This window comes from Sciurus vulgaris (assembly GCF_902686455.1).
Source record: "Sciurus vulgaris genome assembly, chromosome: 12".
Classification (NCBI taxonomy): Eukaryota; Metazoa; Chordata; class Mammalia; order Rodentia; family Sciuridae; genus Sciurus; species Sciurus vulgaris.
In genome coordinates this window covers 50273678-50288019 of record NC_136473.1, presented here as the reverse complement: position 1 = coordinate 50288019, position 14342 = coordinate 50273678, and the positions used below count along the sequence as shown (strand labels likewise).

General features: G+C 34.4%; 1 protein-coding gene, 1 long non-coding RNA gene and 1 pseudogene across 3 annotated transcripts in view; 1 reads left to right on the top strand and 2 right to left on the bottom strand.

The window, feature by feature from the left end:
- LOC306641943 (uncharacterized protein) overlaps window positions 1–14342 on the bottom strand; it is a gene marked incomplete at its 5' end in the record, with an annotated part of 437033 nt that overhangs the window by 299631 nt on the left and 123060 nt on the right. The window lies entirely within an intron of this gene.
- On the bottom strand, window positions 4835–13261 carry LOC306641233. Its single transcript, XR_013758081.1, has 3 exons — window positions 12953–13261; window positions 10027–10203; window positions 4835–7740 (listed from the first exon to the last, which is right to left on the bottom strand). It is a non-coding gene; the product is annotated as an uncharacterized lncRNA (long non-coding RNA).
- On the top strand, window positions 8245–9932 carry LOC306641602 (programmed cell death protein 2-like; annotated as a pseudogene). Its single transcript has one exon. The product of its transcript is annotated as a programmed cell death protein 2-like (transcript).

The following is a 14342-nucleotide window of genomic DNA, read 5'->3' as shown; positions in this document are numbered from 1 at the left end:
TAACCCATGAGATACATTCTGTCATTGTCACCATTTTACATATGAGGACATTGAAGCATGAAGTTAAAAAATTTGCCCAGGGACACTGGGCATGTCAGAACTAGAAGCAGAACTAGAACCCAGGCCAGTCATCTAGCAACAAAGTCTAGGCCCTCTTCCACCTCAGAACTTTCCATGGACAGTCCTGGGCAACTCCTTTCTTTTCACAAGAAACTTGTGAATCAAAGAACTATTGTGAAATTAGGAGGGTGATGGGTTTACTGTTGTCTTATTTCATATTATCCAGGTATTACATTTTAAATATTTAAGCAATTACAGTGCAATTATTCTTTCAAAGATGGGTATTTTCTTATAGTTTTGATTTACACAATGTGACTGCAGTGATGCAAACTACAAAATGGTATTTAGAAATACAATGTGTGATATTTGTTTGCCTAGCATATTTTTCACCTTATAATCATGAGGATTTTCTTTAAAGGATATCCTTTCAAAGACTCCATGTATTAAAATATTTTTTTAAGGAAAACAGAGCATTAGAAAGAATGCAAAATGAAAAAGGAATGAAAATAAAAACATTTTTCAAAATTCTGTTTCACATGAATGTATGACATTTTTAATTTGTATGTGGTGCTTACTAGACTGCCCTCACTCATAAAATTGAAATTGGAAACAGGAATTGTCATGAGATTGCTGGACCTTCCAGGTTTGATAGGAAACATAAAGCCAGGAATATATTCCCAGTGCACTTTTCCCTTATGAAGGCAGTTTAGTTGAACAGAAGATTCACAGCCCAAAATTCCTGAGTGGTACTCCCAGTCCTGACACTGACTTGTTCAGTGATGTTGACAAACTGGCAGGGCACTGCGGTTTCACTTCCTCTTCTGCAAAATTAGCTGAACACTCACCTACATCCCAGATGTTGGAAGACTTAATTAATGTCAATGTTTGTGTAAAAATGAAATGCTGTTTATCCAATAAAGGCCAAATAATCCAGATATTTTACTCCCACTTTTAGCAGGTGCCATAGAGTAAAAAGAAAAAAACATTAAATCACTAAAATAGTTGGTAATATCAGAGATTCTCCACTTTTTCTTTGGAGTTTATTGAAATTGAGCAATAGATATGGCAATCATCAAAAATCACATAAGAATGACTTTCTGCATATAGTTTTCCAAATTATACATAAACTGTCCTTAACAAAAATTTATAGCCATCTATACTAGTTCCTTCATAGAGGTATGCTAAGAAGGATAAGGTCATGAGTTTTACTAACAGTGTTCCAAGGCTACTGACAGAACATCTACACTATCAACCAGACTTCTGAGAAATGCAAGCTGTGGATCATGGGAGACAAAAAAACATATATCAATAGGTCAGTATAACCATCGTATTTCTGAGAAAACAACTTAATGTTTCTGTCTTATTTTTTGCCTCACTATCTTATGTTTACCAATACATGCAATTAATCATTTGTTCATTCATATACTTCAATAAATATTTATTGGGTGTTTACTATGTTTGAGGCATTCTCCTAAGTCTGCATTAGGAATATATTGATGAGCAAGACAAAAACAGGCCTTGGAATCATGAAACATACTCTAAAATGGAGTGCAGACATTAAGCAAGTATTTATAATCAAACATTAAATCATCATGATTGGGAAAGTTCAGAGGAACCTAACAATTTATAGAAACCAGTAATCGTCTCTCTAAGGAGATAACATTTCAGCTTTGATTTGATGATGGAGGAGAGTGTGGTCAAGGTAGATAAAAAGAGTATGCACAATAAACCATGAAAATGAGAGAAGCTATGATGTCCAATTTGGCTGGGTCTTGTAGTAAAGTAATAGAAGGATTGAAAATTTATCCTTTATCCTAGGAATATTTATTCCTTTATCCTAAGAAAATTGAGAAGTTATTGAAAGATTTTATGCCAGGAGGTTAAATGACTAGATTCATGTTTTTGAGTTTGGTTTTGTTTTTTTAAATATAATTACTGTAATTGGAAGGTGGAGACTGGATTGGAGCAAAGAACTAGCGATAGATGTCCAAGCTGGGAGACAGTAAAATCATTTCACGAGAGTCAGTAGTGGGCAGGATAAGGGTAGTAACAGAGGTAATGTAGAAGAACAGATTCATTTGGTAAATGTTTGGAAAATAGAAGCCACTGAACATAAAAACTTGGTGGGTATTTTGGATGTGGGGCTAAGAGAAGGGGCTGAGAAGGGAAAGCAGGATGCAATAAATACTCTCAAGTCTAGAGTCTAAATAGGGTTTAGTGAAAACATGAACTGAGCAATGTAACCCTAAAAGTAAAATAGTTTCGGAGGAAAGATGGGTTTACATTCAGACTCATTAAGCTTGCAAGGCATCTTAGCAAAGATATTTCAGAGGAAACCAGTCCACAAGAGCCTTCAGAATGGAGGTAAGGACTTAGGAGACTTCAACATACAGTTTGAAAATTGAACCAAAAGAGTAGATGATATTGCACAATGAGGGTGTGCAGTGAAATGGACATGAGGTTCTGGAAAGAGATTAAGAAGCACCAGTAGATAATTAAAGAGGAAGAAAGGACTACAAAGAAGGTTGAAGAGGAGGAGAAAGGGGAAGACAAGGAAAGCCAGGAGAGTTGCCCTCAGAAGTATGAGCATGTGTAAAACAGGTTTTCCCAAAAACTGCTGATGGGAAAATGCATTGGGATAAGTTTTATGGCAGGTACTTTATTGGTAGCTGTCAATATTAAGAACCCATTTATTTTTCAACCTATAAATTTAACTTTTCATAAATTTAATTTCTATATTGGTATACATTGACAAAGTGATATATGGACATTTGCATTAATATTTATAATTTAATATTTATAATATTTGTATTAATATTTATAATAAAACTGAGAACAACCAGAAAGTCCTATAATAGGAAACTGACTAGATAAATTACTGTACAATCCAAGAAAGGAATGGACTGCAACTGTTAGAAACCGTCCTTTTTGTATGGTCTCAGGTTAATAAAGCAAGCATCCACATTTCATATATAGTGGGCTACCACATCATAAATAATATTGTATTACTTAATTACCTATGAAATATATATTTCATAGATGTGCATATTATGTGTGAAATTGAGAAAATGTGACAAACTCTATGAAAGGAAAGTGAGAGATATGAAGAAAAGCTGTTGGGTAACATGGAATCACAGGTGGCTTGATTGAGATGATAAACATATACAAGTGTTGCCACGAAAAAGATAACACGGAGGGAAAGTTGAAGAAGCAGCAAGACATGCAGCTGTTAATGAGGAAAGGAATGAGCTCAGAGCACAGGGAGACCTACCAGGAGAGAACGGACATCTTCCCCAAATGTAATGGATGGAAGAAAGAAAAAAATGGGTGCGCATGCCATCAAGGTATAGATTTAGTGAAGAGATGTTTAGCATTGAGAAGAAATCACCTTTTACCCACATCTATTTTTATTAACACATATTTGAATTTTCCTGATAATTCAAATGTTAATAAAATGTGTTAATAATATTTAACATTTTCAACTTTATAAGCCATTTATATATTTCATCTTTTGAGAAGTGTCTATTTCTTAATAGATTTATTTTTGTTAAGTATTCCTTAGTTCTTTAATATTCTGGATATTAACCCTCTGTCAAATGAACAGCTGGAAAATAGCTTCTCTCATTGTGTGGATCGTCCCTTTGTTCTATTGGTTGTTTTCTTTACTGTGCAGGAACATTTTAGTATGATGCAATCCCCATTTGTCAATGTTTGATTTTGCTTCCTGTACCTTCAGAGTCCTATTTAGAAAATCATCACCTCTACCAATATCCCAAAGTGTTTCCCCAATGTTTTCCTGTAGTAGTTTCAGAGTTTCAGGTCTTACCTTAAGATCTTTGATACATTTTGCATTGATTTTTGAAGAGGATAAGAGGTAGGGGTCAAGTTTTAATCTTCTACATGTAGATTTCCAGTTTTCTCAGCACCATTTGATGAAATTGTCCTTTTCCCAATATATGTTTCTGGCATCATTGTCCAGAATAAATTTGCTCTAAATATGTGGATTCATTTCTGCATTCTCTAATATGTTCCATGGGTCTATGTGTCTGTTTACAAAATTACTTTGGTTAATTTTATATTATTTCTGGGGAATACATCAGATACTGTGGAAGGGATAATTGAAAGGGCTAAGAAATATAAATGGGAAAAATAGAAAACCTAACTGATTGAGGAAATCTAGAATTGCTGGATGATGTCCACAAGCCAGTGGAGGCTTTCCTATAATATTTCCTCTTTCTTTATTTATGACTAACCAAAATTCTGTCTCCCAACCACACCCCTTTATTTTTTTCCCAATTCTCCACTGAGAAAAAGAGTAATTTTTAAAAATGTTTCCTGCTGTGCTAAGAATGAGAATGGAGACCATAAATAAGTTTAAGATAATTAATTAATTCCTGATTGAGGAACTATAGGATAAACTAATGTAAAAAGCCAGAGGGCAGAATAAATAAGTCTGAAAGAGAAAGGCTAGGGAGTGTAGGGGGTGCTAGAAAACTCATGTTTGCTGAATAGGAGAAGACAGAATCAGGACATTAAACAAAGGAACTAATTGCAAGCTTCTTTATCAATGACTAGAACATAAAGAAGTAAGGAAGATTATTGTGGCAGAAAGAGCAGAGTTACAAATAAAGTGGATTGTTTAAAAATCTCTCATTAATACCACCACAATAAAATTGGAGAAATGCCTTCAAAATCCTGATGGCAGAAATTCTGAACTTAAATTCCTGTATCCCATGAAATTATCAAGTACATAAGAAATATAAAGGTGTTTTGAGAAAAAGTAATTTCAAGTTAGCACTGATCAGTTAACCTAAACCCAAGTAGAATGTCATCAGGAAGAATTACTTTAGTATAGATTTTAGTTAAAAATTTAAAGGATTTTAGTGGTACAGTGAAGTCATACACATCTTTTATCAGTAAGAAAATGAAAGACAATTGGAAAGAAAAACAAAAACCCAACTAAGAAATCATGCCACAATTTTAAAAATTCCATAAATTAGTATCAAGAAATACCATCGATTTGATAGACAAATAAGTTGTAAAGTTATATCTTAAATCACAAAAGTTATTACTAATAGAAGTACTAAAATACGGTGTTAACAAAAACTGAAGAAGCAAGGAATGGGAGATGAAAATAATTTACTTAGAATAAATTAAAATTCCTAATCTTTCATGGCAGGAAATGCAAGATCAGTTTACCTTTCCTTTTCTATATATATATAACAAATAGGCATAAAAGTTCATGCCAAAATGAATTCAGCTTTCTTTTCCTTGTAATAGTGCAGTGAAAATAGCACACATTTTGGAATATAATAGGCTAGTGTTTAAATACTGAATGTATTATTAGTAAACTATGTATCTATGGGCAATTTACTTAAGCTGCGTGAACCTTAGAGGAGTAAATTGCAATCAAGGTTAAAGAGCCCAGCATAGTGTTTTACACATGGTAGGATATCAATGAAAAAGCATTGCTCTTTTATGTTATTTTGTGTTTTTTTATTTTTACAGACTGCACTTTGATTAATTGTACACAAATAGGGTACAACTTTTCATTTCCATAGTTGTATACAACATAGATTCATGTCATTCATGTAATCATACATGTACTTAGGGTAATAATGTCTGTCTCAGTCTACTATCTTTCCCTTCCTCACCCCCTCCCACCCCATTTCCCTCTACACAATTCAAAGTTCCTCCATTCTTCTCTTACCCATCCCCCACCATACCCTTGCTATGTATCATCATCCACTTATCAGAGAAAAGATTGGGCCTTTGGTTTTTTTGGGATTGGCTTATTACACTTAGCATGATATTCTCCAACTCCATTCATTTACCAACAAATTCCATAATTTTATTCTTCCTTAAAAGCATTGCTATTCTAAAAACAAATTCTATTGTGTATATTTGGGGCATACAGAATGATGCTATGGAATACATACAGAGAGTGAAATGCTTACTATATTGAAGTAAATTAATATATCCATCATCTCATACAGTTACCCCTTTTTTGGTAACAAATGTAACCCAACCAACCAATTTAACAAAAATCCCAAATATAATTCAGTTTCCTTAACTTTAGTCCTCATGCCGTATATTGGACTTGCTCATCCTATGTATCTGCTCCTTTGTGTCTTTGACTACACCTCCCCATTTTCTCCACTCCCCCACTGGAACCCACTGCTTTATTCCTGCATAGTTGATTTCATTTTTGATTCTTGCTATTAATTATTGAATCACATTGAAACAACTCAGCACTTGGTAAATTTGATTACTACTTATTAACCATGACTATAACTTCATCATGAAAATTGCAGAATTGGAAGGTTTGCTATTTCACATTAACACTTAATGTCATTAATTGCCTGAGTGAAAAGGAAAATGACTTTTAAAGAGTGATTTAGTGTCTCCATGGATGAAGAAGGGGATGGTGATTCCCAGTCCATAACACCCTGGTCCCTGGAGGGTCACCAAAGTAGTAATTAGTTATTCAGATGAAAGATTTCAAAAATATTTTACCAGAAGTTAAATAATATGTGAAATTTCTTTGTTTTTGCTTGAAATAATATTAACTCATTTGTGAGAACATGGATTAGTTTTTTTCTCATTTTGTCTAATTGACTGTTAGTTTTATGTGCCTTGATTAATTAAAATTGGATATTTACTACTTAATAAATGAAGTTCCTTTGGCTAGGAACAGTTCTTTGATTAGATGGAGTTCACATAAGAAAAATAATTGAACTAAACTTTCAGATTCTTTATTCTCCACATCTCTGGCTATCTAAAAGAGAGGTTCCTCTGAACATCCCTGATCCCTTGTCCCATCTTTAGATCTTGTGGTTGACCAAAGCAGTAAGCTTTGGAGCAGAGACTGGATGTGCACAGTTTGATGTTTTCTGCTCCTGTCTTGACAAGTGAATACCCACAGTTGGCTGTGTACTCCTAGTGACCTGAGTGGTACAAGGAGAAGCTCTAGACACTTAGTGCTACCTGCTGTAGAAGGTGAACTCAGTCTGCATGTTCAGAGACTCGAGAAAGTCACTGTAGCATTACATCAAAGATTTTTCTTTTAATCTCAGCTTTTAACAGTCAAAACTTTAAGTTCTATCCACCAAAATTTGCAGTAGTCTCTCTCTCTCTCTCTCTCTCTCTCTCTCCCCCCTCTCTTTCTTTTTCCTCTTACTCATTCTATCACTGTCATTTTTAACTAAGGAGGAAAAAGGAGTTCTGATTTCTTAACCTTTCTAAAATGTGGAAATAATGCTAGTTGGGAACAACTGTACCCAAGACAGACATCATTAAAGTAGCTCATTAAACAATTACACACCAATTAAAGGAGATAAACAGAAAAGTGCAGAACAGTGAAAATTTAAATTTAAATAAATCTCTGGCTAACCTGCAAGACAACACTTATATAATTAACACAATTCGGTATCTGTAATAAAATTCTATTGAGAGATAAACTGACATGTTTTGATTCTCTTGGCAACCTGTCCTAGTTTCCAAAAAGTGATGAAGTCAGCAACAAGGTCCCAGATGTCCATTTTCACCTCCTTGCCCTGAATTGTGGAACTTCAGTACTTATGGGAATCAATCCATGTTTCTTATTATTATGTTTATGAATTTAATAACAGATATGGAGCTGCTGTTTTCTATGATTCTTGCAATGCCTTTCCATTTGACCTGTGGAATAAATATTTGGATGAAACAAACAAACAAAAAAGAATAAAAAATGTATGGTCAGGTTCAGTATATAATAACTTTGGAAGAGCAAAATACATACAAAATATAACATTAATGCTGACCTTAATACTAGACAAAAAGTAATTTTTCTTTTCATTAGTTATATGTTTATAAAATATAACATTGCCTAGATATTTTCTTGAAGTCTGCATTATTCTAACAGTTTCTAAGTTAAAAATGTTTTGATAAATTATTATAACAATAGAATTGCTCTGTTTAGAGGACTTCAAGTAGATTTTATTCTGTTAACAAAAACATTTTTTAAGTCTGAGAAATTAGCCAAAGTGGTACAGAAATATTTTAAAGCTAGTTACAGATTAGTAGAGCTCAAAGAGGAAAGGGAGGGGAAGGAATAGAGGATGGAAGTAAGGAAGGAGAGAAGGAAGGAAGGGGAGAAGGGGAGGAAGGAAAGGACAGAGGAAGGAGAGAGATTTAAAGACCTTCTAGAGTTAGCTATAGGCTGTTATTCACATTCTCTACTGAAGGCCCCATCAATTTTAATTTTAATTTTAGATTTTTTAAAATTATAATATGTAGCTAGAATCTATGTATCCTAATTACTTTTTAATCTGAAAGAATTAATTCAACAACAAAAATGGTATGTCAGCAATGGTTTATTAGAGTGAACTTCATATAAGTCTTTTAGTCAAGTCATAAATAATTAAACAGTGAATTATGGGTGAGAGCCTACATAAAACTCAAAACTCAATTTTTCATGATAGTTATAAAATTATTAAGAATTGGCTGTCATTTTGTTACTTAACCTGCAACTCAGATTAGAAGATTTTCTATTTTAAGGAAAAGTAAATTTTGGTTAACTGTTATATTTTATAGGAGGGAAATGTCAAAGAATTAAAGTTAGAAACATCCTAAATGACTTTATTATAATAAGATGATCTTGAGTGGCCGTGCACTCCCGGATGGCGGCAGCCCTGGCCAGACGGGTGGAGCTGGGCTTCACCAAGCCGGCGCCAGCGTGGCGGCTGCACAGCTAGTAGTTACCCAGCAAGTTTTAGGGCTCAGCTTCCCAGGAAAAATGAGTTTTACTCCTATGACTCACCTTCTGAGAACCCTCCCCCAGAAACAGCAGATTCTGTGTGTCTCCAACTTAAGTCGTGCGCTCATCTCTGCAGGGTTTGTGGCTGTTTAGGCCCCAAAACATCCTCCAGATGCCACCAGGCACATTTCTGCAGTGAGGAGCATCAGACGCTAGACTGGAGGTTGGGGCATAAGCAGACTTGTACCCAAGATCATTTGGACCATACAGTCCTAAACCACAACTTCCTCTTTCCAGCATTTGAAATTGTCATAGAAACAGAAGAGGAGATTTCTCCCGAAGTTGTGGAAAAGGAAGAAGACTTTGAGATTACAGGAAGCATGGATGAAGCTCTTGAGGAAGAACTGGATTCCATGGCAAAGCACGAATCCAGGAAAGATAACATTCTCCAGAAGTTCAAAGCTCAGGCAGCCCTTGAACCAGAGCAGATTCTCAGATATGGCAGGGGTACTGAGCCCATCTAAATTTCTGGTGAAAACATCCCTCAAGAGGAGGATATTCCCGACTGTCCCTGTGATGCCAAGAGAATATTTGAGTTCCAGGTCATGTCACAGCTTCTGAACCACCTCAAGGTGGACAGACTGGGCACAGAGTGTTGACTGGAGCGTCCTGGCCCTCTTCACCTGTGCCAAGAGCTGTAGCCTGGGCACTGGCTACACAGAGGAATTTGTGTGGAAGCAGAATGTAACAGATACACCTTAAAGATATCTTCAAGCCCTAAGAAAGATTACTAACATCTACACGCTTGCAATTCCATCTCTATGACTTTATCCTGAGAAAGTAACTGTACCAGAGGTGGAGGAACAAAGATGTGGCTTGGGACCTTGTTTAATGTCTTAAGTATTACTAAAACAATATCCAATAATGGAAGCACATGAATTTTGGTGCATCCAAATGAAAGGCACATTCTTAATGATACACACTTAACCTGGATACCAAATGAAAGGGAGATCTAAGTTAACACCAAGAGGCCATTATATTCATGGTATGTATTTTTGTAAAAATATTTACACATGTATATGTGCATAAATATAAATCTGAAAAGCTGCACACCAAGTACAAACTTGTCTGTCTACCTATGGATGGTGGATCTTTTTACTATGTACTAATTTTTTTTTGTAATAAAATGGGTTTAAGTAAAAAAAAATAATAAAAAAAGATAATCTTACTGATCTGATGACTTTGAGCTCCCATCCTCTTTAACCAATTGTACAGCGCATTGCAGACTAGCTACAGGAGTCAAACACATTGGCGTCTTCATTTTGGTTCATTGTTCTAAGTTCTCAGGTTTGCAGCTTCTTGCCCTTTTGTGCTTGAGGTGGACAATGTGACTACTGGACAGCTCACTGTGAGTACAAGTCCTAGTTATGCCTGAGCTCTAGAAACTCAAAATTCAGAGTTAGGTCGCTCAAGCTTTCTTGGTTTATGTAAAATTCTACCCATAAAATCATTATTTTCCCTAGACTGTATTTTGGGTCTCAAAAATAATTTTTAAAAGTCATGTTGTGTTATTAACTCCATGTTATGTTAACAATCTAACTCAAATATATATTCTACTGCATTCATGTATAGATGTAGTAATTCTTCTAGGAAAGATTCTGAAGTCACATCAAAACTGCCCCTGTAGAAGCCAACAATTATAGCAAGTTCTTTGGTCACATACAAATAAACTGTAGGTCTTATTTAAACTATACTTAGTCAAATTATTTTATATTAAAAAATAAGTACTTGCTAATATTTTAGAATGAAAATATTAAAATTTCTTTAGGATAATAATTCTAGTAAATTATTTTAAAATTTCTTCTTATTGAACTTCAGTACTAGGTGTAATTTAAGAGTATTCAAATGATAAAAACCAGATATGTGTACTTATTCATAAAGATTTGCAAATTTTCAAGTACTTTACATGTGTATATTACTTAAAATAGTATTAGAATGAAACAAAACAGTTAATTGGGATAGAAAATTCAATTTTGCCTATTTTTCTAAAGTTGTATCTATAAAAATATTTAACTATAAAGTAAAATTAGATTTTCTATTTTGAGGAAAAGTGAATTTGGGCTAAATATTACATGTAGCAAAGAATTAAAAAGAAAATCCTTTAATATAAAAACATTTAATTATAGATTTTAAACTTTATTTTTTGAAAGCAGCTTTTTCAATCTGTCTAGATTTATATTGTATCACCGGTATAGCCAAGCATTTATTAGTGAGCAAGTGTAAACTTTTCACCTCCCACCACCATGAAACAGTGCCCCACTCACAAACATAAGAGGCTTATACAAATGTATTGTGACATAGTAATTTGATTGTACATCAGAAATCATCTGAAGCTATTCAGATTTAAGGGAAGAAATTCTGTTGGTTTAGAATCCCAGAAAGAAAAATCAACTGATCCATTTAAAAATATTTATAACCTTAAAAATACAAAAGAAATAAAGTCAACCCAATTATTTACTGAAAGTGGAAAGTATGCTACCTGTGTTCTAGAAGAAAAAGTCCATTACAAAAAACAGAAACTGGGTGTTCACACCTATGAATCTATTCCACTGAGTAAGGGAAAGTGTGAAAGAAAATTAAGATGAGACGGAAAAAATAAAATTCAATAAAACAACTTTTTTTTGTTTGTTTGTACATGGAGTAACAGCATACCATTTGCATATTCATATATTTACATAGAGTAATGATGTTTGATTCATTCTGTTATTTTTTCTCACCCCCCACCCCTCCCACCTCTCTTTTTCCTCTATACAGTCCCTCCTTCCTCCATTCTTGTCCCCCTCCCACCCCCCATTAAGTGTCATCATCTGCTTATCAGTGAGATCATTCCTCTTTTGGATTTTTGAGATTGGCTTATCTCACTTAGCATGACATTCTCCAATTTCATCCATTTGCCTGCAAATGCCATAATTTTATTATTCTTTATAGCTGAGTAATATTCCATTGTATATATATAGTATATATAAAGTAGGTCCACATCTTCACCTTGTTGGCTTAGGATCAGATTTCCTTAACAGGACTCCCATAGCACAAGAAATAAAAGCAAGAATCAATAACTGGGATAGATTCAAACTAAATAGCTTTCTCTCAGCAAAGGAAACTATCAGTAATGTGAAGAGAGAGCCTATAGAGTGGGAGAATATCTTTGCCACTCATACTTCAGATAGAGCACTAATTTCCAGAATATATAAAGAACTCAAAAAACTCTACACCAAGAATACAAATAACCCAATCAACAAATGGGCTAAGGAAATGAACAGACACTTCACAGAAGAAGATGTATAAGCAATCAACAGATATATGAAAAAATGTTCACCATCTTTAGTAATAAGAGAAATGCAAATCAAAACTACACTAAGATTCCATCTCACCCCAATTAGGATGGCGATTATCAAGAATACAAGCAACAATAGGTGTTGGAGAGGATGTGGGGAAAAAGGTACACTCATACATTGCTGGTGGGACTGCAAACTAGTGCAGCCACTCTGGAAAGCAGTGTGGAGATTCCTTAGAAAACTTGGAATGGACCTACCATTTGACCCAGCTATCCCACTCCTTGGCCTATACCCAAAGGACTTAAAATCAGCACACTACAGAGATAGAGCCACATCAATGTTCATAGCTGCTCAATTCACAATAGCCAGACTATGGAACCAACCTAGATGCCCTTCAATTGATGAATGGATAAACTGTGGTAAAACAACTTTTAATCACTGGTTTTATACAGTTCTTCACAATGGTTGTATTGGTATTATGTGGACACAAGGTGTGTTTAACAGGTATACTTATTTAGGACTATGCACATTTGTTTAATGTAAAATAAAAACAATCATCTAGTTCCACAGTGTGCCAAGTCTCCTGAAAGGCAAACACACAATTAATTCCTAGTTTGTGCAAAACACTACACATGTGAACTGTTATGCATTTCACAGTGCTCCAACTTCTCATAGGAAGGAATGCAAATAGGCCTTAAAATATGAGAAATTTGTTTGAAAATAATACATTTGCAACATAAAATTCTGAAGTTTAATCAGTTATGTAAAACAATTAGCAATTGCATCATATGTATATAAGTATCTTATTAGAAGATCTTACCATGATTTTCTGATCCTCTTTCTGAAAGGAATACAAAATCATTGTCATGTCCTGTACTTCTTCCTCAAAACTTCATACATAGGCCTTGTCATATCATCATCGTCTTGATTATCTCCTCAATGGGAAAGAGAGAAAAATCTGAAGAAATCCAGAAAGTAGATGCCACATTTCTTGTTGGCTATTATTATCCCTCCTTATTCCTCTGACCTATGACAGGCTTATACCTTTATCATTTTCCCCTCACCAACTTCCATATTTAATATTGTTCTACAATGCATGGCCAAATGAATTTACTAGAAGAAATTCACATATAAAGTTCATTTGTAAACACATTAATTAATAGTTGTTTGGATTATCAAAATCCATTAGTTCTGTATGAAAAGTTTTCTGTTTCTCTACTTTTCATATTTTTATCATCATATTGTTTTTACTATTGGAGCAAAAGTATCAGACTAAAGTATTTTCAATTATTGAAAGAAAATGCAAAATATTCCAAGGAAATAAGAGAAAGTTGGATATTATTTAATATAGTCTGGATTAAATTCACTGACAAGATTATTTTCTCTTGCATTGTTTCAAGTTGTTTCCTACAAAGTTATTCTTTATTGTTTGCTATTATTTCCATATCACCTCGTTTTCTAAAAGGAATTGAGGCAACATACAAAGTTGTGTATTTGAAACAGATGAAAATAAAATAGGAAAGGAGGGAATAGAGCATGAAAATCAAGGGATTCCAACCATATAAGTGATATAAATATCTTATGTCTAATTACAAAATGAAGTCATTTGTGTCACACATATGAGCAAGATTTTAAAATTCATTTTGAGACAGAGCAATATCTTCCTGAAATTTACATATTCTGAGAGGAATACAAAATCATTGTCAATGGCTCATGTCCTATAGTTCTTCCCTGAAGACATTCATATATCTGAAGAAAATGCACAAAGTCAAACCTTTTTATCCTGAAGCCAAATCTAGTTTTTAGATTATGGTGGCTAGGAGATGGAGAGAAAGGAGGTTCTCATCCTTTTATACAAACTTGATTCCCCTAATAAGAGGGGTGTGGAGAGGTTGTAGCATGCTGGGTAGAGGGAGTGTGTGTGTGTGTGTGTGTGTGTGTGTGTGTGTGTGTGTGTGTGTTTCAGGGTCAATATTTCTCAGCTTTTTCTAGCAGTAGGAGAAAGACCTGAAGCCTACATTGCCCAAACCAGGTCCAGAGCCCTCCAAAAGCTTCCATACACACATTTCCTAAGCCCTCCCCTCCCTGCTTTCCCATTCCCTTTCCCTTTAAAATCCAAGTTCTAATGGAGTTGTCGCCTCTGACCCCATTTATCTTAAACTGAACTCAATCTCAACCCAATTTCTCCTACCCTACCTGAGTAATATCCC